Here is a 10174-nt window from a genome sequence, read left to right on the forward strand (position 1 = left end):
GATGGACTCTGGACTTTGTGGACTGGTGTCAGCAGAACCAGCTGCTGATCAACGCCGGGAAAACCAAGGAGTTGGTGGTGGACTTCCGGAGACGCAGACCCACCACACTGACACCGGTGAACATCCAGGGAGTGGACATTGAGATAGTGGACTCGTATAGGTACCTGGGTGTTCACCTGAATAATAAACTGGACTGGAGCCACAACACTGATGCTCTTTACAGGAAGGGTCAGAGCAGACTCTACCTGCTGAGGCGGCTGAGGTCATTTGGAGTCCAAGGAGCGCTTTTAAAGACCTTCTATGACTCTGTGGTGGCATCTGTCATTTTTTACAGTGTGGTATGTTGGAGCAGCGGTTTATCGGCAGCTGAAAGGAAGAGGTTGGATAAACTCATCAGGAAGGCCAGCTCTGTTCTGGGATGCACCCTGGACCCAGTGCAGGTGGTGGGAGACAGAAGGACTCTGGCCAAAATAACATCTCTGATGGACAGAGGCTCCCACCCCATGCATGGAAATGTTGCTGAACTGCAGAGCTCCTTCAGTGACAGACTGCTGCATCCTAGATGCATGAAGGAGCGTTTCCGCAGGTCCTTCCTCCCTGCAGCTGTCAGACTGTACAATCAGAACTGCTCCCAACAAACATAATGTTTACATCAGCACTGTAACTGCAATAAGTTAATTAACCGAGTTGCACTACAACCTGGTTTGCCTCTTATCTGTAGTTATTTTTATTTAATTTAATAACTGTACAATACTCTGTATATAGTAACCATTGTCCTTAATGTAAATATTTAAGAAAAATTGTGTATGTTTCTGTTCTGTGTCCTGTGTACTGTTTGTTTGTATATGTGTCTTTTTGCTGCTGTTACAACCAAATTTCCCCTTGTGGGACAATTAAAGGATTATTCTATTCTATTCTAGATGACTTCTTGGGTACAGTAATGATGGTGGAGGCTTCAATGCACGTGGGAACGACAGCCTGACCCTAGTGATGTGTTAAAGATGTCTGTGAAAACATTTGTGAGTTCCACAGCATAGTCCGTCAGTGCTCGTCCAAGGATGTTATCAGGACCTGGAGCTTTGCGTGTACTGATTTTGGCAAGGGATCTCCACACTGTCTGGGGATTTGTTCACCACGGTCTGCAGAGTGGGCTTGTAGTCTGTGATGGTTTGTATTCCTTGTCACTGCTTCCAAGTATCTCTGCTGTCGCTGAAGCTTTGCTGTAGCTGTAGCTGATGCCACGTGACAGGTTTGCCCTTGCTGTTCTTTGGCTCACCTAATTCCCGGCTCTGAAGGCTTGCATTTTTCAACCTTAGGAGCATTTAAACCTGACCTGTGAGCCATGGTTTCTGATTGGCCCGGACAGTGATAGTCCTGGTGTCACGACCTGCAAGATCGGCAAGGTGCTGATCAGAATCTCTCCACTCCTAGCCCTCCTTCTCTCCTCTTTTTCCCTCTCTCTCCCCCTCTCTCCTTCTCTCCCCTGTTTTGCCGGAACTCATGGCGGCTTCACGCCCTCGGTCCACGCCTTCCTGGATTGGGAACACCTGGGCCTCATCAGACCAGCTGGTATATTAGAAGGAGGAGATCAGCTGTTCAACGCTGGATTGTTGTGAAGGCTCTAGTCAGTACACGTCTAGCTCAAGTTTCCTGTGCCTCCGTCTCAGAGACTTAACGAGTGTTTCTTTGTTCCTAGATTCCCCGGACCCGTCCCCGTGTTTCCCCGTGTGGAGTGTGGAAGGAGTGACTGGTCGCTAGCGGAGAAGAGAGAGGTTGAACTGAGCGCGTGTGTGATTTCCCCGTTTTCCCTGGAGGCCTGGACCCCTGCACCTCACGTCTTGTATATAGCACTAACCCCGCACTGTCTGTACATACACTTGGTGAAGATCTGTAAATAAACCATCTCTGTTTAAACGCTACTCAGGAGTCCTGCGAGTGGATCCTCTAAGCAACCCGTGACACCTGGTATCTGTGACATCATCGATGCATTTTGGGATGTAGGCAATAACATTTTCTGTATATTCCTGAAAGTCTGTGGTGTTGTCGTGTGTGGCAGCCTGTGGTGGAAAAGCAGTCTTGCAGTGCCTCTGAGGACCCTTCTGGCCACACCTGTACCTGCTTACGAACTGGTTTGGTGACTTTGACCAGGGGCCTGTGGGAACCCATGGCACACCTAGGTTTCTGCCTGTAGTACTGACCCTTATGCAAAATAGGTGGAATTAAGACACAGTTCCAAAAGCAAACACAGCTGATCAGTGCTGAGAGTGGTCCTGTTGCTGAGGTTGGGGTGATCCTGTAATCTCTTATGAACTACCTCCAACGCTTCTATGACTGGGATGCAAGTGAAGACAGATGTAACATCTTTCTCTCACTGTACATGTACTGTTTATAAAATTAGGGAAACATAACCTGCACAAACAAAATAATTTGCAGGACAAATGTTTGACATCAATTTTGTTCGATTTGAAGAAGGTAGGGGGACCAACTTCACTCACATGTGTTTATAAGGTTGGGGAAACCTGCAGTCAGCTGAGACTGAAGAAGTCACTTGGATGAGTGACGAAATGTTTCTCCAGCTGAAAATGTCCAGATGAACAGAATCAACCTTTTGGGATTTACTTACCTGGATGATTAAGCACGCATCAAGACGTTATTTTATTAAAATTTTTAAAATGCTAGCAGCACAAACGAAAATTTTTGCAGCACAAACCAGCACAAACGTAGCACAAACGTTTGATACCACTTTTGTTGGATTTGAAGAAGGTGGGGGGGCCAACTTCACTCACATAACGAGGAAACATGTGGACAGAGAGGAGGTGCTGTGTTTAAGAGTATGAAAAAGAGGGAGGGTTATCAGCCTGGTCTCAGTTGTTTTAACTCTAAGTATCACAAAGTAATGTGGTAACATCTGGACTGACAAATTTACTATCAGCATTTTAACCCTGGAGTGACGAACCCCAGTGACGAATAGTAAGATGTTCTGGCTTTGCGGAGGGCTTTCTTATAAAGCAACAAACTATTTCTCCAGGCTAAATGATGATCCTATAAATTTGTGACACGTCATTTCCTCTCCAGCTTACGAGTAATCTGCTTTAGGCATTTTGCACACTTCCCTACTGGTACGCCTAACTTTTCGACAAATTTAAAAGCCTCTAAGCCCAGGTTCGCCCACCTTGCTGGTCAATTATAACCGTTATCTGTCCGGGACAGCGGCCCGATTCCTAAGTCCTATGTTAATTTATAAGCGCTTCCCGCAGCTCGACAGCAACCCCACCTCAGCAACGCCCAGCATCCTGCTGGTTTTCTGAAGCTTTACGTAAGGTTACCTGTCGGCCACGTTTAAATGGTCACGCCCGAGGCCCCGCTCTATCGGTCAAATGGTGCAAGAAAAGTGGTGCTTGACCACAGATTATTAACGACTGTCCCTACCTGTCGCGGGTATCACCCGAACTAACCCTCTCGCCGGAGGAAATTGCCACGCGTCTGTGGCAAGATGGAGCCGTAACACTAAGAACGTTTGCACCCCTGGAAGTCCAACTTCCGTCCTAGAATAATTTAAATACATTTAAAAGCATCACTGTGGACTCTAACCTGCAGTCTATTATCTGATGCCCGAGTCCAACTCTGTTGATCAATGTGGGAATAAAATCCCTTAACCAAATGCCCTAATATAATCTCTTTTCTTGGCTGACGTAACACACACTCACATAACACACCAACTTCAAACATACGTCACAACAACTTTGAACTTCACCCCAGGATTAATCACAATAAATTTTGTCAAATATCCCCAAACTTTACTTTTATTTATCCCAAATTACCCAAAATTATCATGGACATGTCACCTGAAATCTACTTCACAGATTTTATAATTTAGTTTAATTTCACCACTACTGAGCCAATTTGACGGTGATGTTCATCAACACGGCGAACAGATAATTTAGAATTCATCCAATGTGCACAATTTTACTTTTACTTTGAACAGGCTTGTTCCTACCTTTAAATCTTTTTAGACCGGTCTGTTGTCCGCCTCATATCAGATCGTACCTTAAGGTCCAAATTAGTCCTCTCAGCCGCAAAAGAATCCGGGTCACTGGCACCAATTATTAAATTCAGTTCTTTGCATTCTTTTGGCGGCGAAGAAAAACACAGCTCAAAGTGGTCTAACTCAAAAAATTATCTTTATTTTACATTCCCAGGAATGGGGAGCTGTCAGGCGCTCTCATGCCCCCACAGCTCTAAAAAAAAAAAATCACAAGCTGAATCTGTATGTGTCTTGTTCGGCTACGTCACACACACATCCTCAGTTTACTCAGTTCCTCTTTCTTTGTGTCAGATTTCCGGTGCAGCTCTGCCCTAAACTTCCCTTTTTCTTTACTTCCCCTTTCTAAGGTCTGTTGCCAGGGCAACTTGTCACCTTTAACCTAGTTCTTGTCTCGTCTGGGTCTGGTTTATAAAGGCCAGTATTATTAACATACATAAAACAATATAATCAGCAAATAAGCACTAAGAATATATATTTAAATCCCAATAGTGTTTGAGAATTATACCATGGAGTCAGGTACTTCTGATTTGAGGCCTTAGTTTTCACAGGAGCTACAGTATCCAGAGTTGTACATAGTGAAGAGGTAAAATTATTAACAAGATAGTCGACCTCTGTTGGAGTAGCGTTCAGATAGCTGCTCTGCTCTATGTTGGTACAGGGCATTGAAGATTATAACAGTGGGTGGATTATATTCTTAAACGTAGTTACAGCGCTTTCAGAAAGACATCTACTGTGATAAAGTCTACTCTCCACTGCTGTGTAATCAATTATTGTAAATGTAAATGTTATCAGGAAATGATCAGACAGGAGAAGGTTTTCAGGAAACACTGTTAAATGCTCAGTTTCTATGCCATATGTTAAAACAAGATCTAGAGTGTGATTAAAGTGGTGGGTGGGTTCTTTTACATTTTGAGACAAGCCAATTGAGTCTAACAACAGATTAAATGCCATGTTGAGGCTGTCATTCTTAGCATCTACATGGATGTTAAAATCACCCACAATAATTATTTTATATCCTCATTATATCCATCTCATTTGTCCCATCCTTGTTAAAAAATCCAAAATACGTCCAGACGTTTGATTTAAACGCAGATGGTGCTTTCTTGATTTCTTTCTCTGCCTCCATCTTTGTTTGATCAACTTCCCCACGTGCTGACATAACCTCTGCTGACCTCACTAGAGAAAAAGCACAAACGCACCATATGGTGGACTGGAAGTTTTTATAATAAAATATCAATGTCTGCTGTCCCTGTATAGATAACATTATTACCAAACAAAATATCGCGATACTATATAGTATTGATTTTTTCCTCAACCCCTACTAAAGAATAATGACTGAAACGTGTCTAGCCATTGAGCGTGTGGTTGCACGATGAGACATTACATCTTGTTTAAAGACACAGATGGCAACAATAAAAACCCTCATTTCAAGGCTTCAGAAGAGGACTTCATTAACTAGTTGATGGCGTAATTCAGTGTGCTACTGCAGTATTAAAGTAGAAAGTGTCTAATTCGTGGGTGAAATCTCAAGCGTGTTCTCTCTGCTGTCATTACTACTTTCAGCCAGCAAAAGAGGCTTTTTAGCGATGCCATAACAATAGAGAACTTTAAATTGTTTTACAGCCTATATTCAATTGTTAACGACTTGTTTTTTCTCTCAGTGTTTTCTCACAAATAAAACCCATTAATGAAACTGCTGAATTGTGTTCATTTAAACATGTTTTGTGTGTGGAAAGTGTATTTTATTAACCATTTATAATCAAGAATATGAAGTACATTTTTCACATTATTCATTTGGATAACTTTAAACTCTAACTTTTAACTTTAAACTCTAGTCTCAGGCTGAAAAATATGACATTCACCATTACTCACCTTATTCATAACCATTATTCATGTTATTTATCAAAATATATTCTGTGAATTGATGCAAAATTTGCAGCAGCATCTTTGAAAAAACAATTTTTAGCCAAACCAGGATAGAAAAGTGGAAGAATGATGTACTTTAGGTAATTAGTTTTTATTTAATGTTAATAATTTAAAACAAATCCCCCTTGGGCTATATCAGGAAGGGCATCCAGAGTAAAAACTACTAAATCAAGCATGCAGAATTACCCTCTGTGCAAACCCTTATGAAAAAGGTATGAGATAAAAAAACATTAAAAATTAATTCAACAGGGTTCAATAAAACCTTGTCCCAGCTTAGCTCTTTCTTTCTTTTTTATCGCTTTACAACCTCATAAAGTTCAAAGGTCAGGACTACAAAGCAGGTGAACACCAGAGTCTTTATATTGTTATGCCACTCTAATGATCAAGACCTGTTCAATTATCTGTTTGCTTTAGACCTAAGTCAGTTTTATATTCTGCCCTGCTGGATCCAGCCAGTGTACCAGACAAACTTCACAGAGACTTTGAAAGGTCAATAGCATGAACAATTCTTCACATTTATTTTATGGACACAGTGGCCAAATGTCTTTGGGACAGTATTGCCCTGAATGATGTGAAAGTAATGGTTATAATTGTAGGCCTCTTTGAACACTTCTTGATGGTAATGAAAGACATTTTCAGAAATCCTACCCTTAACCCTATGAAAATCTTAATCAGCTGCACTATATGTAAAAAAAACCCCCAAAAAACTAAAAGTGCTTAAACATGAAAATATCATTGCATATGACGGCCTCTGTGATTCATTTATTTTAAGGAGGATATAATTCTTGATATATCGTAATTCAAAATTACTCATTACCTATACTCCAAAAAATGCTGGGTTATTTTCACAACTTAACTGCTGGGTAAAAGCCGTAGGTTCATAAGTTGGGTTTTTGTGACCAAATATTGGTTCAAAACTCATGACTCAGGAGTTGGGTTGGTAATGTGCCAGGTTCTTCAATTCACTCCACAGCTTGAGTAATTCTGTTGGGTCATAGGTTGGGCAGCTTTAAAAAAATATTGGTTCAAAATTTTACCCAATTGTTTCGGTTGACAATAAGCCTCAGGAGAAGCCACATCATTCTTCACAAACTGCCATTTTCAACTAGACTGTGACCTGATCAGATATCACTGGATTTCTCCACTACTATGAAATAAAACATGGTAAGTAAAAAGTTTGAAATCATAGGGTTAGTTTTGATAATGCAATGTATGGGTTTATTCTAGAACTTTACCTACTCATTAAAGGTGTTTTAACAGATAACACCAGCTAGCTTGTGATGAAGAAAGTTATTTCTACTTCAAAATGCTTGATATCATCTTTTAAAGCTATAATTTGAGATCACGGTATATAGAACAAAGAAAGTATGAGATTGGGTGTTGCATTTGTGGGAAAAGGGTAAAAAAAGAAACAGGAACACAGTCTATCTAAACTATTTAATTTAATTTAATTTAATTATTTAATTTAACCTAAATGACCTCTATGTTGATAACAACATATTTTCATTTTAAAATTTAAAGGTAATGATAATTCGTTGCATTTAGATTTTTTATAAAAAGATAGATTGCGCTAATACTTTGACCCCCTTTTTTCCCTCGTTCACTAGACCGCGCAAAGGGCATGTGCATCCTTGCACTTAGCTCTCTTGCTACTAATGAAAACGTGATGGCAACACCATACGTGAGTATTTATACTGCCACCATGAATATTTAGCCACCATCTTCAATCGTCACTCTGAGACGTCAGCAACTTTAACGTCTGCCACTCCGAAGTTTACGTGTAATAAAAGTAAAATAAAAAACACTAATTTAATGCCTTCTAAATATCGTCTGTGTTAAGCCTTTTGGTTCTTAGTCAACACAGAAGGCTAGGTTGTTAAAGGGTTAACCTGGCGCGGCTGAGAATGTTGGCTGCATTCAAACCCTGAAGAGCAGCTAATCTGCTCTTAGATGGAGGCAGTGCTTGCTACTCTCTGACACTGGGTGAAAGCAGCCTGTCATTACTTCACAGACGAAAGTCACCGACTTAGTTGTCCGAATGATCGGTCCAGGGTGCACAAGCTGTGCAATCACACTTGCTTATATATATATATATATATATATATATATATATATATATATATATATATATATATTTAACATATCTATGTACATTCACTTTAATTACAATTAAAAATGAGAAATGTTATCCTTGCTAACTTTTGAGTATTGTGATGGACGTAAAACGTCAGGCACAGGTTAAATTCCAAAAAATGTTTTTATTTGACCCTAAAACAAACCTGGTTAAATTATACAGAAAATTCAAAATCTTGGACCCATAAAAGAGGTCAAAGTAACAGAACTCTTCTCAAAAGCTGGCAACAAACAATACCACTAACTCAAACAAACTAACCTACCTAAATGAGAAAAGGGGAAACTTAAACAGTGGCCAACAAAAACACAGAAAGGCATAGAACACACAAAACCCAACTAAAACTAACATAACAAATTCCATTTTCCCCCATGATCCAGAATTGTGGTATGACCCAATTTGCAGGATTCCACATAGGCTTGCTCCGCCCCTTTTCCACCTTTCGGCTCATCAGCCAAGGGACTGGGAGCAGCTGCCACTGAGGTAACTCAGAAAACAAAGAAAGATTAAATCATACATACATAACAGTGTAAACTAAAATGTGCGAACTTATTTTAGAATACAGTATTATGTGATTGAATTAGTAAATTAAAAACAAATTCTTTATTACCCTGTAAATTAAATCCTATATTTAAAGAAAGAAAATGTAATTGTAGTGTTATGGTTAAGCCTCTATTGTAACACTGATGTTTGGTAGATATTACCACTGTGTGGCTGTAACTGCAGCCATCACAAGTTAACATAAAAAATGTTTTAACTTTAACTATTTAACTTTAGAACATCTGTGAGGTACACCTGAAGGGGATCTTTGGTTGCCAGTCTTGAGAAACACCAGCACATATCCATACATGAAAGATAGAGGGCCTGGATACTTATTTTACACTTAACGGAGCGCTATGGAGAAAAGTGAGTATTTCTTGTACATAAAATAAATCAGTTATAAGGATTTTTGTTGTTGTTGGTGGTCGTTTGTGTGTGTGTGTGTGTTTGTGTGTGTGTGTGCGTGTGTGTGGCATTTTCACTGTGGCAATATTTGGCTTTCTTGATCAGAACGTCAGGGACACTGCGCTGTGCTGGCCCAAGTAAAATGACTCCAGTGGCAGCTCCTAAAGTGTGTGCGCTGGGTGATGAAAACAAAGAGGATCAGTCAAAAATGTTAGATTTTTTTTATTCTTCAAACCTTCTGCTCTTTGCATTTGTTTATTTTACAAGAAATCTACAGAAAAGTACAGTTTTTGTTTATCCAATTTTATTAAATGCAACTGTTTTTGCTTGCAGCCAGACTTTAGGAATAAAGTCAATTTTGGCATCATCAATAGTAGATCAGTTTCCATGTTTAAAGGACTGCCATGGCACAGGATATGTAACTATCTACACTTCAGTGGATACACACAACAACAATTAAAAAAACCTGAATACTGGTCAGTTTTTCAATCGGTATACTGAGTGTCATTGTGATTATAAAAATAAATATACAGTTTGTATGTACTCAATTTCCATATCTTTAAAAAAATGTACGCACATTATATGTCACTCATCCAAGTGACTTCTTCAGTCATATGCACATTATAGATGGATAAATAATAACATTTGTTTAAATCTATTGAGAAGTTGATAAAAAGGTTTGTAGAACCTTGTGACAGTATAAAGTGTGTGTAACATGATACTTGATCTTGGCTTAGTCCATCTCCTAACAATTAATTACAAGCATTCACAACCACAGACTGCTCTGCTTCATTGTTGTTTTCTCCTCTCTGAGCAAATGTCAAGTGTAGTGTTGGAGCTCACCGCTCCAGGATTACAGACAACTTTACATTATCCAAACAACTGCAGATAATCATTTAAATCGTACTTTACTGACCCTTTTCTTTTGTTTAAAAATTTCAGGATGTGTGGTTAGCCCTAGCACAACTCATAGTCCAGCAACAATTTCTGGAGGAGTGTCTACGCAATGTGAGGAAAAGGCTTCGTTCTATCAGAAAGAAGAATTCAGCACCAAAGGAACGCCAAGAAAATGTTCTTCTTGCCTGGTACTAGAAGACAGATTTGTTTCTATATCCTCTAGCTCAGTT

The sequence above is a fragment of the Pelmatolapia mariae genome, linkage group LG3_W (genome assembly GCF_036321145.2).
Source record: "Pelmatolapia mariae isolate MD_Pm_ZW linkage group LG3_W, Pm_UMD_F_2, whole genome shotgun sequence".
In the NCBI taxonomy this organism is placed as follows: domain Eukaryota; kingdom Metazoa; phylum Chordata; class Actinopteri; order Cichliformes; family Cichlidae; genus Pelmatolapia; species Pelmatolapia mariae.